The sequence below is a fragment of the Sminthopsis crassicaudata genome, chromosome 1 (genome assembly GCF_048593235.1).
Source record: "Sminthopsis crassicaudata isolate SCR6 chromosome 1, ASM4859323v1, whole genome shotgun sequence".
NCBI classification, from domain to species: domain Eukaryota; kingdom Metazoa; phylum Chordata; class Mammalia; order Dasyuromorphia; family Dasyuridae; genus Sminthopsis; species Sminthopsis crassicaudata.
In genome coordinates this window covers 508,869,486-508,884,610 of record NC_133617.1, presented here as the reverse complement: position 1 = coordinate 508,884,610, position 15,125 = coordinate 508,869,486, and the positions used below count along the sequence as shown (strand labels likewise).

Below are 15,125 nucleotides of genomic sequence, written 5' to 3'. Positions count from 1 at the left end.
GGTGTGTCACACTAATCTCTCTGCCTTCCCCAATATTATTAAACTGATTTGTTCATGAATATTTTATGTTCATGTATTATGTAGGGAACTAAGAAGAAGGCTACACTCTATATCTATGCTTTGTTACAGGCCCAGGGTTCATTATTCAACAGATAAATAGTCAAAGATTTGAACAAACAGTTCTTTAAAAAATTACAACCTATTACCATATGAAAGATTGTTATAAATCTCTAATAATAAGAGGAATTCAAATTAAAACTACTCTAAGATTTGACCTCACATTAGTACTTTGGTGAAGATTACAAAAGATAACTATCTATGTCTGTCTATCTCTTTATTTATCTACCAATAAAACAATGATTAGTCACTTTCCAGCTTATAAGAATCAACGTCATAAGAATTCACAAGGTAGGAGCAGCTATTTGGTGCAGTAGATAGTGCACCAGCCAGGAGTACCTGAGTTCAAATCTGGCCTAAGACACTTAACACTTCCTAGCTGTGTGAGCCTGGGCAAGTCACTTAACCCCAATTGTCTCAGCAAAAAAAAAAAGAAAAGAATCCACAAGGCAAATATAAAGTAAAATGACTGAGTTCTTATTTTGTATTCCCATGCAAGTTGGTAAGTATAAAAGATAGAAACAATCAATTTGGGAAAACAGGAACTAAATTGTTAATGTAAGTATGAATTGGTCTAACCATTCTGAAAACAATTTGAAATTATACTTTTAAAAAATGACTATAGTCTTTGACCCCACTGCTAGGTATATCCCTCTAGGAGGTCAAAATTAGAAAGGTCCAATAATATATACTGCAGTATTTTTTGTGGTTGTGAAGACTTCCTTGGGACTATATGCTCAGTAATTAGATTGCTAGGATAAAGGATATAGAAAAGTACAATTATTTTTCTTACACAATTTTTTTCTGTTTTTAAAATTTTTGAGCTTTTTATTTTCAAAATATATGCACAGATAATTTTTCAACATTGACCCTTGTATAGCCTTGTGTTTAATATTTTTTTCCTCCTTCCCCTCACTCCCTCCCCAGATGGCAACCAATCCGATACATGTTAAATCCAATATGTATAAGCATATTTGTATAATTCTCTTACTGCATAAGAAAAATCATATCACAAAGGAAATTAAATGAGTAAGAAAAAATGCAAAACAAAAAGAGTGAGAATGTTATGTTGTGATCCACATTCAGTTCCCACAGTCCTTTCTTTGAGTGCAGGTGGCTCTCTTCATCACAAAAACTTTAAAACTGGCATAAGTCATTTCATTATTGGAAAGAGTCATGTTCATCAGAATTGATTATCATATAATCTTACTGTTGCCATGTATAATGATCTCCTGGTTCTTCCATGCTCATTTCACTTACCATCAGTTCATGTAAGTCTCTCCAGGCCTCTCTGTATTCATCCTCCTGATCATTTCTTATAGAACATTCATATACCACAACTTATTCAGCCATTCTCCAATTGATGGGCATCCATTCAGTTTCCAATTTCTAGCTACTAAAAAAAGGGTTGCTACAAACATTTTTCCTTCCTTCAAGATCTCTTTAGTATATAAGCCCAGTAGAAATACTGCTAGGTCAAAGAGTATGCACAATTTGATGATTAAATTGCTCTCCAGAATGGCTGGATCTGTTCACAGTTTCACCAACAATGTATTAGTGTCCCAGTTTTCCCACATCCCCTTCAATATTTGTCATTATCTTTTCCTGTCACCTTAGCCAATTTGAGAGGTTCTTACATAATTTTAACTAGCAATGCAGAATGCTTGGGCAATTCTTAGCTTCATCAATAGTGCATCAATGTGTCTATATTTGCAGAGCTTTTCCAACATTAATAATTCCTATATTTTGTCATCTTTCTCAACTTGCATGGAGAGAGGTAAAACCTCAGAGTATTTTAAAATTATGGTACCTTGCATCTAAATTGCATTTACAAAGGAGAACACTTAGAAATTCTAACATACAAATGTAATTGAATAATACTATTGCATAAGAAATCAAGAATATGGAAACTTCAGAAAAAAAAGTATAGTAGGTGTTCTGATGAGTTTGGATACATTCCCCCCTGCCCACCAGGGTGGGTGAAATAATTTATATACTCATTAACAATTCTGGGCCTTGTGGTTCATTCATTTTTCTCTTTTTAGCCTTGAGCAAATAGAAATGTCTGCATTTGGACTGGATAGGGGTTGGGATTATACCAGTCACGGGGAGCCTTTAAATTAATCTAAAAGAATGAAAGAAACGGAGCTGAGTAGTTAAGTAAGTTGTTCAGTTGTGTCTACTATTTGTGACCCTATTTGGGATTTTCTTTGCAGAGATACCAAAAGTGGTTTGCCATTTCCTTCTCCAGCTCATTTTACAGATGAGGAAACTGAAGAAAACAGTTAAGTGACTTGCCTAAGAGTCATGCAGGTAGTAAGTTTGGATCTGAACTCAGCTCTTTCTGATTCTAGGCCCAAAACTCTATCTACAGTACCACCTAACTGACTCTCAAGCAGCAATAGTGCTATTCACCAAATAATTCAGACAGCCTGTTGAGTGAATGCCCTTTTAAGAAATGCAGACAATCTATAAAAAGTTTTTTCTCTCCAACTCCAGCTCTTTTCTCATATCTATGTACTACCTGAAGTCTACTTCTAATTTGTTTCTTCATAGTACTGACACCTTTATACTGATTCTATTTTTTTTTCCACAAAAATTTTTGTTGACCTTGAAATGTTGTGTAGAACATATTTTAGTCATATCCAGAAAGTACAAAGAAAGAAGTCTTTGCTTGATTGACAATACAACTTCTAAATTACAGGGAAGTTCTCTTCCCATCTTGGAGTCTAGAGGCTGCCTAGGGGCTTGATGAGCTGGAATGATTTTATTAAAAATTCCTACATTTCAATTAACTTCATGGTAAGTGAAATTCCAAAGTAGACCTTGGGATTTTTCTTTTCTTCTAGACTACTTAATGATCTAATTATGGAGCCAAAGAGTGGCTGATTAAATCTCCATTTCTAATTTAAAGGAGAAGAGGAGGGAGAAGGAAGGAAAAGATGGCACTCAGATTCTTTAGGCAGCATCTCTTTAACAAAAAAGAGGAGGAAAGAGGAGGGGGTGTGTGAAAGACTGAAGCAGAGAGATACACAGAGAGAGACAGAGATATAAAGAGAAAAAGATAAACAGTGAGGCATAGACAGAGACAGAAAATGAGAGAGAGAGAGAAATAAAGACAGAGGCAGAGAGAAACAGAAAGAGAATGAGAGACAGAAACAAAGTCAGCGAGAGAAAGAGACACACAAGAGACAGATATAAAGATATAGAGACACACAGAGACAGAGAGATTCTAAGAAACAGAGAGACAGAGACAAAGACAGAAACAGAGAAGCACATACACACAAATAGGCAGATGGACAGAGAGACAGACAGGGACAGACAGACAGACAGACAGAGGATGAGAATAAGAATGAAAGAGAGAGGGAAGACTAGAAAGGAAAATATTACCTCTTAGAACTGTGGAAAGAGATAGATGTGGCTCAGGGGGATTCAACTCTTAACCTTCCAAAAAGAAGATAAGAGAATAAAAAAAAGATTAATCAGCCAACCAATTTTTCTCTCCATAGTGACACCTGCAGGGTACATGGGAAAACATGAACTAAAGTCAGCAGAAGGGAGTGCTGTGGGAGGATTCACACACATAGGTATATAATGTATATAATTTTGACACATACATTTATTATACACACACACAGTAACTATAACAATATATCTAGAAAGAAGAATAAAACAAAATTGAATGCTACATAATTATGCTGCTCAAATCTAACCTGGAGAAGAGTTGCAAAAATGTATCCCCTTTCTCTTTACAAAGATGGAAAATAAAAAGATGAATCTATATATTGGTTGGTTTAGCTGAAATTTTTCTTTTATTTTCTATATATTTTTAATTCTTTTTTGGGATGTTTTTCTTTATTTTTAAATCTTTGTTACAAGGAAAAGTTTTTTAGGTAAGGCAGTGTATGTGCTCTGGCTCTTGATTCCTAACATTTTCCCTGACTATTCCCCATGCCTGAAAAACCCCTTTATCACTCCTCTTATTTGCCTACTGCCTTTTCTGGCTTCTGTTAAATCCCAACAAAAAGTTCAGCTTCTATAGGAATTCTTTTTCCAACCCCTCTTAAATTTAGTGCCTTGTTTGTTTGTTGTCTACCTCAAACTGTTCGCTCCTTGAAGACAGGGTCTGCTTTATTCTTTTTTTTTTTTTTTTTTTTATCCCCAGTGCTTATCACAATGCCTAACATACAGGTGGTGCTTAATAATATTATTTGACTTTGGATACAAGAAATATAAATAAAACATTGAAAGAAAAATTAAAATAAATGCCATTTGATATTTATATGACTAATTTGAGATATAATTTGTACTCATTTTCTCCATCTATAAAATTAGGGGTTTGAAATATCTCTTTCTTTTTAGCTCCAACCCTAGATCCTATGATCATGCAAAACCCTCATCTTCCTCAAATTATTATTCTGCTCCAGGGAGTGGGATGGTGATTATTTTAGAAACAGATGAAAAATAATAATGATAATGACTATCATCTCTTACCCTTTTTCCTCATTAAGAAAAAAGGATTATAGAGCCTTCCCTCTTTGAGCATATTTGTTTGATTGTTGTGTACCTCAAACTATTTTATCCTTGAGGACAGGGTCTGTTTTATCCCCCCCCCTTTTTTTGTATACCCAGTGCTTATCACAATGCCTAATGTATAGTGGGTGTTTAATAATGTTGATTTGACTTTGGAAACAAGAAATATAAATAAAACATTAAAAGAAAAGTAGAAATGGGGGAAGGAGCAAAACCATGGGGACCCCACACAATCTTGCCCAAATACCTCCCAACCCAGTTTTGGGAGAGTGGGGGTAAGACCCAATGATTAGCATTCCCTGAGCCCTGGCACCTAAAACTACCATCAAATGGATATACTGGCACCTGTGACTCCAGCTTTAATAGGCTATGTCCAGGAACTGCCTGGAAAGAATTAGAGTACTTCTGGTATCACCTAGCATGGCAGTGTGAGGTGAGAAAACCTGTCAGCCTCTGCATTTGTTAAGCCCACCATTCTCTGTCTCATTTATGGATATATATTAACTATGTAATTTATAGCAATTTTTTTATCTTTGATCAGTTTTCTGATTTATAAAAAGAAATAATAATTGTTGTGAAGATCACATGATTACAAAAATGCTTAGCAAAAAATATGCTACATGAATGTTAACTCCTTCATTGGATATAATTGCTTCATATTTGATAATTGTATGTGTTTTTTAAATACGACAACAGATAAATGATTTCTATGTGTATGTAAAGTTATTTGGAAATTTGCCTGAGATATGATAGTAAAAGCAATTTTAAAGGAACTCTAATTAAAGCCCACTAAAGGGATATTAAATTGTGATCTATTTGCTCTGATAGTGTTAACAGAAGATTTTGGGAACATTAGGAAAACAGAAAAGCAGTTTGCTACTACTTTAAAAAAAACTCTGGGTACCTCAACAATCTGCTTTTGAGTTATCTAGAGTCAGACTTCCAAGGGCCCTGTCAGTAAAAACTGGTACCTTAACCCTTTTCCTAGCTCACAAAAGAGAAATTATTTGTATATATTGGAAAATAACCAAATGGCAATTCAGTTTGTCTAGAACATTTAATCAGAATCTAGGGAATCACATTAAAAAAGTTAAATCAATTTTAAAATCTATTCTAATTCAATTTTAAGAATTGTCTTGTTTTCTCCCTAACACAAAAGGGAAACTTATTTAAGGGAGTAGAAATTATAGTTAAGATTATTTGGCTATTAGGAAAATTCTAAAATTGTTAACTAAGTTATCTAGAATTATTGTCATCATGTTAAACCTAAAATTTATAATTACTGCATGTGGAACAAGAGGGATGAGGTGAAAGCCTTATCAGTTCACCTCCAAGTATGAAGTGTACAACACCTTTTCCTCCCTTCACAGAGTGGGGGTAGTATCAAAGTATCAAACAGCACAGCCCATGAAAACACTAAGAATAGTTGGGATGGGCAACAGCAAGCTCAGTCCCTTCCCTGAGATCTCTATCAACTCCCCTTAATTTTTAAGCTTGCCAGTTTTCTTGAAATCATCAGGGTAAGCAAGGTCATCAGCCCTGAGAAATGAGCCTGTTTAGGATTTATAGTTTCTAACCAAGAAATGTGTTTACTAAAATATATATAAGATTGTTTTATGACTGATCCTATGCAGCAGGATAAGTTTAAACATATGACATGTTAAACAAAATCTATGGGATTAAGTCCTGGTAAACTTGTAAAATAGTGTAACTAGCCCTAAATTGAGATTAGTAGAATTTGCTATGAGATACAATCTTTTGGGATTGTAAGTGACATTCTTTTGAGTTTTGAATTTGATTGTCTGATCATTGTCAGAAATGCCATAAATTACTCAGAGAATGCCTTCCCAGATGTTTTATCGGGGTAAGAGTTGGGAGGACAATCTTGGTGTCTGCTTAAGGTGAGATCTTTTTGGCTCTTTTTGGCTCAGTTTGTTTTTCCCTTGATTATTCCTGAATCTGGCTATGAAATGGAATTATTACTGCATGATCGTTGTCAAACAGATCTAAAGATGCTTTATCCTTTAGGCCTCAGCCTGAGAGTGCATACTTGTTTTGATACTATTATAGTCATGTCCCTGCTTTTTCTTCTTATAGTAAATTTCTCTAATCAGAGCAAATGGACAGTAAAAGAAGCCATGAGCCCATTACAAATATCCCAGGGGACATAATGATTTTCTATATTAAATCTTAAAGATGCTTTCTTTTGCATATCATTTCATAAAGACTCACAATTTCTTTTTGCCTTGAAGGAGCAAATCCAGGGAAACATAAACCCCACTAATTAATATGGGCAGTCATGTCCATAACATGGAGGTGGTTCAGGGCTTCTGTGACAGCCCACATGTATTTGGACAGGCCTTAGCTATCCAATATGTGGATGATATTTTGATCTGCAGCCCCACCTGAGAGGCTTCTATGGCTGCAGCTATACAAACCCCTAACTTTCCTAACTACAAACTCCTCCCCCACCAAGGGCTATGAAGTTTTTTTGTCTAAAGGTCCACACAATCTTATCAGTCTATTAAGATCCTGAACACTATATATCCCAAAGAGATCTTAAAGAAGGGAAAAGGACCTGTATGTGCAAAAATGTTTGTGGCAGCCCTTTTTGTAGTGACTAGAAACTGGAAAATGAATGAATGCCCATCAATTGGAGAATGGCTGAATAAATTGTGGCATATGAATATCATGGAATATTATTGTTCTGTAAGAAATGACCAGCAAGATGATTTCAGAAAGGCCTGGAGAATCATGAACTGATGTTGAGTGAAATGAGCAGGACCAGGAGATCATTATATACTTCAACAACAGTTCTATATGATGATCAATTCTGATGCATGTGGCTCTCTTCAACAATGAGATGAACTAAATCAGTTCCATTTGTTCAATAATGAAGAGAGCCAGCTACACCCAGCAAAGGCACTATGGGAAATGAGTATGAACCACACCATGGCATTTCCACTCCCTGTTTTTGTCTGCTTGCATTTTTATTTCCTTCTCAGGTTATTTTTACCTTATTTCTGAATCTGATTTTTCTTGTGCAGCAAAATTAACTGTTTGGACAGGTATACATATATTGTATTTAACATATACTTTAATATATTTAACATTTATTGGCCTACCTGCCATATGGGGGAGAGAGTGGGGGGAAGAAAGGTTTTGCAAGGGACAATGCTGAAAAAATTACCTATGCATATATCTTGTAAATAAAAAGCTATAAAAACAAACAAACAAAAAACAGTCCTTGTAGCCAAAGGCAAAACCTGGGGGAAAAAAGTCTTGAAAGCTAAACTAATCTCTTGCCCTACCTAAAGCCTTTTACTCTGTACATTGATGGAAGGCAGGATCAGGTCCTAGAGCCACTCAACTAGGGTCTCTGGAACCCTATCCCAGAGCCCTCGCTTACTTCTCAAAGAAACTGGGTGTTTTTGGGGTGACCTTCCTGCCTTAGAGCTAGCTGTCACAGCCCTCCTAATTGAGGAAGCCTCCAAGCTCACCCTAGACCAACTATTGGAGGTTCTAACCCTCTACCAAGTTCAGAGCATTTTGGAAGTCAAAGAGCATCAGTGGCTTGCTAGTGGGAGGCTTTATATCAGGCTTTCCTGCTAGACACCCCCGACTTGACTCTCCAGGTATGTCACATTCTTAACCCTGCCACTCTGCTCTCTGACAATACTCAGTCAGGTGATATCATTCATAATTGTGAGGAAGCTTTAGATTCTGTCTACTCTATTCATCCTGTCTTGAAGGACATTCTTCTTGACAACCCTGATGTGCTTACAGATGGGTCCAGTTTTCTTGAAAATGGGGAAAGGAAGGCATGTTATTCTGTGGCAACCCTCAATAACACCTTGGTGGCTAAGCCACCCTTCCCTATGACTTCTGCCCAGAAAGCTGAACTCATTGTCCTTCCGGGGGCTTTGGAACTGGGGAAAGGAAAGAGAGTAAACATCTATACAGTCTCCAAATATACCTTTCATATTTTGCATATTCATAGAGCTATATGGAAAGAAAGGGAACTTTTGACAGCAAAAAATTCTACGGACCTTCAGGCCAAGGGAAACAGACTTGAAGATTCAGCTGCCCATGCTGCTGCCCATTTGGCCCTGGCTATGGCATCTTTAATTACTCAGCTCCCAGACTCTTACACCCCTTCATAAAGCAACTTGCAAAAGAAAGAAAATACATCCTTTCTCCTTCTGGATAGTTTCAAATACCCTCAGGCAAGTCAGTGAAAACTTTTTGACCTACACCAGCCTATCCACTTGGGAAAAATACTCTCCAATCCCTTATGAAACCAGTTCACAAGCTAGGAAAAACAATTAAACAGATCTGTAAGGTCTGCCCAGTTTGTGTTCAAGTAAATTCTGAAAGGGCTATTAACCCCCACCCCTCCTGAAGCCTATCTGGAGGAAGGGTACATATTTGGGGAAGACTGGCAGATAGATTTTACACATATACCCCCTCTCAGGGAGCTTCAAATTTCTTTTGTTTTTTATTTTATACCTTTCCTAATAGGGTAGAAGCCTTCCCTTGCAAGACAGAGAAGGCTCAGGAGGTATCAAAGTAGTTTCTAAAAGAAATCCTACCCTGCTTTGGCCTACCCAGATCTTTGCAGAGTGACAATAGCCCAGTCTTTTCTTCTCAAATAACTCAAGAGGATGCTGAGGCTCTTAAAAGTACTTACCATCTGCTGAGTGAAATGAGCAGAACCAGGAGATCATCATACACTTCAACAAAGATACTGTATGAGGATGTATTCTGTTGGAAGTGGATATCTTCAACATAGAAAAGAGCTAATCCAATTCCAATTGATCAGTGATGGACAGAATCAGCTACACCCAGAGAAGGAATACTGGGAAATGAGTGTAAACTGTTTGCATTTTTGTTTTTCTTCCCATGTTATTTTTACTTTCTGAATCCAATTCTTCCTGTGCAACAAGAAATTCGGTTCTATATATTGTACCTAGGATATACTATAACATATTTAATATGTATGGGAATGTCTACTATCTAGGGGAGGGGATGGAGGGAAGGAGGGGAAAATTCGGAACAGAAAGGAGTGCAAGGGATAATGTTGTAAAAAAATTACCCATGCATATGTACTGTCAAAAATGTTATAATTATAAAATTAATTAAAAATAAATAATATTACTTATCTCCACTCTGCCTGGAGACCTTACTCAGTCTTTTAGGAAGATGAAGAAAATGAATCACATCCTCAAATGAGTCCTTACTAAACTGTGCCTGGAGACTCGAGAATTGGGTTAAAAACTCAAAGGATTTGAGTTGGACTCATGTTTCTAGAATTAAAAGTGCTACTCCTGTTACTTCTTCTCCCTCAGACATTCCTGAATATTCCTGTGAATCCATAGAGGTCCTGAAGCTACTCTTCTGCAGAATTGCTGAAAACATTGGAAACACACTGGATAAAAAAAGGTGAAATTGTCTGAATCCTTCTCCCCCTCACTCTAATTTTCTTTTTTTCTTGTTATTTTCCATTTTTTCCAGGTGTACCTTTAACAATACTCCAAAGATGAGAGTTTTGCTAATAATACTAATAAGTATTTTCTCTCCAGCTCTCTTGGTGTCACTCTGTGGTTTCTGCCAGTAGGGAGATAACTCCTTAGTTTTCAGTCAGACTAGGGAGCCCCGTGGGCAGTCGGGGCATTCAGAATTGTTGGGTGGGCCTTCATCATCCTCAAAGCAGCCCACAGATGTGACCTGATGTGTTATTTGCAAAGGCCCTATTCCCAAATATCTCCATCCCCACTCTGGAGGCCACACATTTATACTAGCTACCCGCCAGGGGAATCACTTTCATCTGACTATCCTCTTTTCTTTACAGAAAGGATCTCTTAATAATAATTGTAGCATATCCATTCCAAAACTATTCTGGCAAACTCACTCATAATGCTTCTACACTACCTTCCTTGAAGCTTCTTCATAGCCTCCTGAGAACTAACGTTTCTGTTGGTGGACTTGTTTCTTCCAGGCTCCAAGCTTCCAACTACTCATTCAACCTGAATATCATGGGCTTACTGATTCAGACATTCAACATCCCTTAGATGTCACTGCTGCCATCTTCAAGTTGCAAGCCTCCCCTCCCCAATAGGGACCTCATTGTGCAAGGACAGCTCTACACCCCTTATCAGCATGAAACAGCTCCAGAAGATGAGATCTCTGTCCCTTTGTTCCAAATGAATTTGGGGTGCAACTACTTGAGGGGGAAATCATGTAATATAATTTCTAGGGGAGACAGCAATAATTTTAAGGTCCCCTGACCTTAGGGGGCTTCTATTCTAACAAACTGTCATTGATTCTAAAGTCCTCTGACTTTATTGTGTCTGGGGTCCCCCACACCCAATCTGAGAATACTATTGTTCTAACAATCTACCTAATTCTAGTGTCTTCTGCCCTCAGGATAATTCCACAAATGAAACTTCTGAGACAACAGTTAATAGATCACTCCTCACTTCATTGCTGACTGTCAGATAGATAATTTGTTGGTCAGTGTTAACTAAATTCTTGAGACCACTCGTTGGTTCTACCTCTGAGCCATAAAATTAGCATATCTGTAACATGAAGATCTAGATAAATATGTTTCTTTGCTTTTATTTCTTTGCTAAATTCTCTTGGAAATAGACCGCTCCAATTGGCATTACAATTACAACAAACAGCCGCCTTGACTTGGAAATGGGTTCAAGCCTGCAAATTCTTTTGAGACACCTTGTGACAACCCGTCTGTGATCCCAACCTCAACTCCAGTACCAAATGCTATTTTGTGACATATGCCACTAACCTGAAGGTAGACCAAAAAATCCAAAGAGACTTCTGTTTTCTCTTAATCATTTCAACAACTCTCATGACTGGCATAATCTAGACCCCTATTCAATCCAAATATCAAGATATTTTTTATCCTCTCCAGGGCTAAGATGAGAAAAGAGAACCAAAAGTCTCCGAATTTTTAGTGAATATAGCAAATACATCTGGGATAAACGTATCTGGACCTATCAAAATATATTACACTTGTTTCTCTGAATTTTTTACATACTTAGTTTCTTATGGTACAATAGTGTTGTGTATATTTATATATCACAATTGATTTGGTCATTCCTCAATCAATAGGCATAGATTTTGTGGATGCAAATCCAATACATGATCTAAAGAATGGACAGCAAAATTACAGTCTATGAATGAGAGTATAGAGATTAGGGGAATTCAGTTCAATTCAACTCATCACCTATTTGCAATATCTACTCTGTTTAGAAAATTGGATTAGACTCTGGGTAAAAAAATGAAATTTTGTCTGTATAGACATACATAAATAACTATGTTTTGTAGAAAGATATGGACAAAATAAAGATGATTAGCTATGCCAGATCTAAAACCAAATTATAAAGCATCCAATGGTCATCAAAACCATTTGGTACCGACTAACAAATAGAGTAATTGATCAGTGGAATAGGTTAATATCACAGGACAAAATTGTCAATAACTATAGAAATCTAGTGTTTGACAAACCCAAAGACCCCCAGCTTTTGGAATAAAAACTCACTATTTGACAAAAACTGCTGGGAAAATTGGAAACTAGTATAGAAGAAACTAGGAATTGATCCACACGTAATACCACATACCAAGATAAAGTCAAAATGGGTTCATAATTTAGATGTAAAGAGTGATATTATAAACAAATTAGAAAAACATAGGATAGGTTTTTAAAAGTTTTTTTTAGAATTTTATTAAAACTTTTTAATTTACAGAACATATGCATGGATAATTTTTCAACATTGACTCTTGCAAAACCTTCTGTTTCAAATTCCCCTTCCCCCTTCCCTCCACCCCCTTTCCAATTATCAAACTGTGCATACCTTTTGATCCAGCAATGTTTCTATTGGGCGTATAACCCAGAGAAATCTTAAAGGAGGAAAAGGGATCCACATATGCAAAAATTTTTGTGGCAGCCCTTTTTGTAGTGGCAAGAAACTGGAAACTGATGTGCATCAGTTGGAGAATGGCTGATTAAATTGTGGTATATGAATGCTATGGAGGAGAATTGTTCTATAAGAAATGACCAGGAGGATGATTTCAGAGAGACCTGGGGAGACTTACATGAACTGATGCTAAGTGAAGTGAACAGAACAGGAGATCATTGTACACGGCAACATCAGTATTATACAATGATCTATTCTGAAGAACATGACTCTTTCCAACAATGAGATGATTGACGTCAGTTCCAATGATCTTGTGATGAAGAGAGCCATTTACCCAGAGAGAGGACTGTGGGAACTGAATGTGGACCACATTATAACATTCTCACTCTTTTTGTTGTTCACTTGCATTTTGTTAATCATTTACTTTCCTTTTTTGCAAAGGTCCGGTCTAGCTCCTCTGAAGGGCTCAGAATCAGTCCTTGTCAGGATAAGCAAAAGCCCTTGCCCCACGTTGTGGACACCAAAATGTAATGTTCTGTTGTCTCCAGAAACTGCTGATCACTCTCTGGGAGGAGATCTGCTGTCTCAACTCAATCCCAGACTAGACTCTTCTTCCACTGAGTGCCATCCCAACTCTGGCCTAGAGTAGACTCCTTCTCCAGGCCCAATGTTGCTGCTTTTATCCTCCCAGAAAATGGGCATGGAATAACTCAGGGGCTTGTGGGAAAATACTTCAACCAATGAACTTGCTCCTCTTAAACATGTAAACTCCTCCCCAGAAGTTCAAAGGGGTAAACTCCCCTTAAAGGCAGGAACCAAAGGTGTGAACTAGAGAATTGTTAAGTACCGACTTAGCACTTAGTAAGAACCTAACACTTTTTGATCTGATTTTTCTTGTGCAGCAAGAAAATTGTATAAATATGTTAATACATATTAGATTTAACATATATTTTAACATATTTATCGTGTATAACATATATTGGATTGCTTGCTTGCCATCTAGGGGAGGGGGTAGGAGGAAGGAGGGGAAAATCTGAAACACAAGGCTATGCGAGGGTCAATGCTAAAAAATTATCTGTGCATATGTTTTGAAAATAAAAAAGCTTTAAAATAAGATAAAAGAAGAAAAAATAAGATAAAAAAATAATGAACAAACAACAAAAAAAGAAAGCTATGGATACATACTGCCAAGTAAAAAAGTAGGTGACTAAGATATATAATGGTGGAGGTGATACCCACATCAGTGAAATCATAGTTCTATAAGAACTATGTGAAATTATAGGTATAAATGAAATCAAACGTATAAATACTAGGGAAATCAGGGAAGGCTTTCTGGAGGAGCTGAGTTGCATTTCAAATGATAGAGAGAAATTCGACAGACTGGGGACATAAAGCCTTGGGAAAAGGAAGAAAATGGAAAAAAATATCAATTTTCTCCTAATTTTTCTTAGAGATAATGCCTTTTTAAATTTGGAATCTCACCTCAGATAACAAAGAAACTCTTTAACTTTTCCCTGACCTCCCACCATCTTTCTTGACAAAACATATCTGGAAATAAATGTTTCCCCAACTTCCTATAACTATTTTAAATGAATTTAAGAAGAAAAAAGACATAGTAGGGATATTTGGTGATGACAGGAAACAATTATTCTTAGTCTTTGTCAGATGTAAAAAGGAGAGTAGACAAAAAAAGAGCACTTTCATCTTTTGTACAGAGAAAAGAGTCACTTTCTTCAAGGAGCTCTTTCAGTGGCTCCCCTGAATTTAATCACTGGAGAAAAGTCACTCCCCCCCATCCCTATCCCCATCCCAAAGTTGTGAAAAACAGCTCATAGGTGTTAAAGGACGTTCTGGTGCGAAAATTATATTTGGGGAGAGGAATTTAGAATTCCAGATCTGCAGAAAGGTCCCTGATTTCATCCAGCTTACTTTTGCATTATACAGAAAACAAAGATTTACTAATTCCATTTCAGAGAAGTTCAAATTCTTTGCTTTTTTCTATGATGAGCATCATTTTGGCAAATAAGGTAAATATCACTTTGGAATTAATTCATTATGTAATTTATCTTTCTAAATGCATTTTTCCTTAAGATAACACTCAAATTTGGTTGCTTTCCCCTAATAAATGCTACAATGATACAATGATAAATGCTCACTCCCAGATGCCTTTATTAGTGTTCACTGGCAGATCTTGCTGAGCTGTTTACCTCAAACTTTTTTAAACCAACTTTGTGGTCAACTGTTCCCACAAAACATTCTGCTTCTGTGTCTCACCTATTCCTGGAAAGGATTATAAATTCTCAACTGTAACTGTTCCCTGAACGTCTCCTTTGTGGTTTTTCAAGTATAAATTGCTCTTACCTCTTTTAGGCTATATGCTTTCTTGTACCATGACTTTGACTATCTTGGCACTAAAGTCTAATTTTTCTTTTACTGGAACATTTCTGCTTTCAGCTCAATTTAGACTTCTTTGTATATGAGGGATGAGCTTCACCTGGTTGACAACCTATAAAGTAGCTATAAGCTTCATCTGAACAT

General features: G+C 36.6%; 1 long non-coding RNA gene across 1 annotated transcript; it reads left to right on the top strand.

The window, feature by feature from the left end:
- The first annotated feature begins 5,290 nt into the window (after positions 1-5,290).
- Positions 5,291-14,725, top strand: LOC141550665 (uncharacterized). The gene is made up of 3 exons (XR_012484654.1): positions 5,291-8,285; positions 9,999-10,092; positions 10,649-14,725. It is a non-coding gene; the product is annotated as an uncharacterized LOC141550665 (long non-coding RNA).
- The last annotated feature ends 400 nt before the right edge of the window (positions 14,726-15,125 follow it).